At 43.7% G+C, this 4,153-nt stretch overlaps 1 pseudogene; it reads left to right on the top strand.

Moving 5' to 3' along the window:
• Positions 1–496: 496 nt before the first annotated feature.
• On the top strand, positions 497–2,953 carry LOC113608481 (ETS domain-containing protein Elk-4 pseudogene; annotated as a pseudogene).
• Positions 2,954–4,153: the final 1,200 nt, after the last annotated feature.

The raw sequence follows: 4,153 nt of genomic DNA, 5'->3' as shown, positions 1-4,153 counted from the left end.
TTCCAAGTAAAATATACAAATGATCAAGGGCATATGAAAAGATTCTGGCCATTATTAGTCATCAAGGAGATGCAAATCAAAACCACAATGAGATTCCATGTCACAAAAACTAGGATGGCTAAAATCAAAGAGTGAGGTAATAAGTTTTATCCAGGATAGATGGAGAAATTTGAACTCTCATACAGGTTGGAATGAAGACAAAATAGCGAAGCCACTCTGGAAAAAGTTCTGGGAGTTCCTCAAATATTAAACCTAGAGTTATCATATGGCCCATCAATCCCACTCCTCGGTATATGCCCAAGAATATGAAAATACATATTTGGCCAAAACTTATACATGAATTTTAGAGTAATGTGATTCATAGTAGCCAAAAGGTAGAAACATCTAAAGTTCCATTAACAGATGAATAGGTAAACAATGTGTTTTACCCAATCAATAAAATGTTATTCTGATGTAAAATGAAGGAAATATTGATTTATAATTTTCCCTTGAAAAAAATCATGCTGAGTCAATCAAAAGACCATATACTATAGAATTCTTTTCATATGAAAGACCAGGATGGAAAAAAAGAAAGCAGATTAGTGGTTTTCTAAGGCCGGGGATTGGAGGAGGAAGATGGGAAGATTAGCGGTGACAGCTAAAGAGTAGAAGAGTTTCTTTTTGAAGTGAGAAAATCTTCAAAAATTGACTGTAGTGATAAATGCATGTATCTACAAATATACTAAAAGCATGAAAATGTATACTTAATGGGTGCCTTCCACAGTATGTGCCATACATTTCAATAAAGTTGTTCAAATAAGTCAATGCATGAAGTGTTTTGCAATGTAAGAGTTTTGCAATTAAGTCTCCTGGGAGTATAAGAATTTCCAGGTTAATTAATATCCATCACTTCACTTAGTTATCATTTTGTTTTTTGTTTTTTTTATTTCGCTGTGCTGGGTCTTAGTTGCAGCATGCGGGATCTTCCATCTTCCTTGCAGCATGCGGGCTCTTTTAGTTCCGGCATGCAAACTCTTAGTTGTGGCATGTGGTATCTATTTCCCTGACCAGGGATGGAAGCCGGGCCCCTGCGTTGGGAGTACGGAGTTTTACCACTGGACCACCAGGGAAGTCCTAACTATCTTTATTTTTGTTTGTGTGTCGGAATGCTTAAGATCCACTCTCTTAGCAGGCATGGAGCGACTGGCAGGCCTGGCTGCTGCAACGAATGGCTTGGCTGCCGCCGCCTTCTCCAGCTCCGCCACAGGGGTCACAGTGGCCGCGGTGCTGTCCTCGAGTTTCCACCGTTAGGAGGTGGCCGGTGGAGAGAGGCATCATGTTTGAGGCAGAGACCCTGAGGCAGCCTCGCAAGTGGCCTCCTTCATTGCTGTTAACAATGCCATCACCCTGTGGCAGTTCCTCCTTCAGCTCCTAAAGGAGCCTCAGAACGATCACATGATCTGCTGGACCTCTAATGACGGGGAGTTCAAGCATTTGCAGGCAGAAGAGGTGGCTCGTCTCTGAGGGATTCAAAAGAACAAGCCTAACATGAATTATGACAAACACAGCCGACCCCTCAGATACTATTATATGAAGAATATCATTGAAACCGTGAGGGGTCAGAAGTTTGTGTACAAGTTTGTGTTGCACCCAGAGATTTTGAATATGGTTCCTATGCCAGTGGGCAGGCTTGAGGGAGACTGAAGCTTTACACATCAGTGAAGTCAGCAGCGAGAGATCCATAGATGAGGAGAATGGAGGGAAAAAGAAGCCACCGCAGCCTGGTGCCAAGACCCCTAGCTGCAGTGACTACAGACACACTGGCTTACATTCTCCATTTACCCTCAGATCTTTGAACTCCTCCAATAGGAAGCTTTTCAAATCTATAAAGGTTGAGAATCCAGCTGAGAAATTGGCGGAGAAAAAAATCCCCTCAGGAGCCAACACCATCTGTTACCAAATTTGTAACACCTTCTAAAAAGCCACCAGTTGAACTTCTTGCTGCCACCAGTTCAACTGACTCAAGTATTTCTCCATCTTCCAAAGAAACTGCCCAAGCGCTGGAGACTTTGTCTTTCCCCAAACTGCCTTCGCTAGAAGCACCAACTTCTGCATCCAGTGCAACTGCCACTTTTACCACCACACCTCCTATTTCGTCCATTTGCCCTTTTCAGGAACCTCCTAGAACACCTTCACTACCGCTGAGTTCCAGCCCAGACATGGACCCAGACATGGACGCAGACATGGAGCCTCAAGACCAGGATTCAGCTTTGCCAGAAAAAGACAAAACAAGTAATTCATCAAGGTCCAAGAAACCCAAAGCGTTAGAGCTAGCACCAACCATCATGATCACAGGCAGTGATCCAAGCCCACTGATTATTAAGCTAGCATTATTTTCACAGACACCCTTCTTGACTCTGAGTGCCTTGGTCTCCAGTATCCACTTTTGGAGTACTCTCAGCCCTGTTGTTCCCCTAAGTCCAGCCAGACTGCAAGGTACTAACACACTTTTCCAGTTTCCTTCTGTGCTGAACAGTCATGGGCTCTTCACTCTGTCTAGCCTGTATGGACCTTCCACCCCTGGCCCATTTTCCACAGATCTACAGAAAACAACCTATGCACTTGTGGAATGGGAGAAACAACGAATAAACAGAGAGACATTGAACATGAATATATTTAAAGTGTGCAATTAATACTTCCACAATGATGATAATAGTCTATTGTGATTTCTGCCATTCCCCATTAAAATGCATATTTTAGGGTTCCCTTAAAAAAAAAGATCCAGTCTTCATAAATTTCAATTATACAATACAGTATAAGTGTATCAGATCATCATGTTTTAATCTTTAAATGCAGTTTTATTAGTTAGTTATACTTCAATAAACCTGAGGGGAGGCAGGAAGACTTTTAAGGTATTTTCCAATTTTCAGTACAACTTATTGTTTTTCTTCTATCAGTGGAAATAGGAATACAATTGCCTTGAATGCTGACATTTCGAGGTTTTCTAGGCACACAGGGAACACTGATCTAAAATAAATTTCCTTCTAGTGTAAAATGTACAGCTGAGAAGTTAATGCACACACCTCACAGCTTGTGGTTTGACTGAGATTCGTCCTGGCACCCAGCTAGGACTGAGTGATTCAGACCTCCTACCAAAGCCAAGTGCTCTGGGATTCTTTAGCTTAAGTACCTAATGAGTGGGGATGGGGAGGGATGGGTGGAAGGCTCAGCGCTGTCAAGACGCAAAGATGAAACTGGAGCCAGCCTCTTTATTACAAACGGTGAGTTCACATCTAAGTGTCTGCCTTTCTTAACAAGAAGCACGGTTCCATGCCGGGCAATCCCAGGCCAGGGAAAAGTTCTGTTTCAAACTTTAAGTGCCAGGCGGGGACAGATTCAATCCCAGCGGCGCTAAGTGATTCTGCTGAGTCAGGCTTCCTCTCGCAAGTTGTCACTCAGGTACTTGGGGGCGGGGTATTGGGAATCTGTCCAAGCGGGAGGCCGCTGGGGCAGGTGGGTGGGGCGATGCTCCGCACAGGCGTGGATGTCCTTTTTTTCTCCAATTGCGCCTAGACAGAACTTTTCCCTGGCCTGGGATTGCCTGTGATAAGAGGATGGCCCAGGCCACTCCTGCCTGGAAGAAGAGGGTCTTATGTCCTCCAGGGATCAAGGGCTTGGTGTAAGGCTCTGTGGACAGGCATGGAACCGACCTGCAGAATAGCTCTTAGTAGGGCTGGCAAGAACTCATGAAATTTGCAGAGCGCTCCCCGCCTTCTCAAAGTCAGTTTCCCCTCTCCGATTCACATCATCTATCAACTATTCTTCTCCCGCGGTATATTTTAAACACACCAGTATTTTAATTGTTTATCCTATTTGCGCAGAGTCGTGGATTGCACTGGGGAGGGGGGCGGTCTGTGGATGTTTTACACGAGGGGAAAGCCGAGAATAACCACTTGGAAGTAGGTGTATGAAATCCCTTCTCCTCCCAATTTTTTTTTCTTGGAAGAGACATCCTATGGGAAATCATTTTGTGGAGGGTTTTTTTTTTCAAACTTTTCTGGACGAGCTAACCTGTGACCACTGCCCATCTCTGGGTTAGTGCCCTTCAAAAGATTTACTCACTTATTTAAATTTCTTTTTTCAATAGTGTAAAATGTACTTAATTAATAGAGCT

Source organism: Aethalodelphis obliquidens, unplaced genomic scaffold, assembly GCF_003676395.1.
Source record: "Aethalodelphis obliquidens isolate GAN/ISIS:26980383/991018 unplaced genomic scaffold, ASM367639v1 scaffold53, whole genome shotgun sequence".
NCBI lineage: Eukaryota > Metazoa > Chordata > Mammalia > Artiodactyla > Delphinidae > Aethalodelphis > Aethalodelphis obliquidens.
This window is presented reverse-complemented; position numbering and strand designations above follow the sequence as displayed.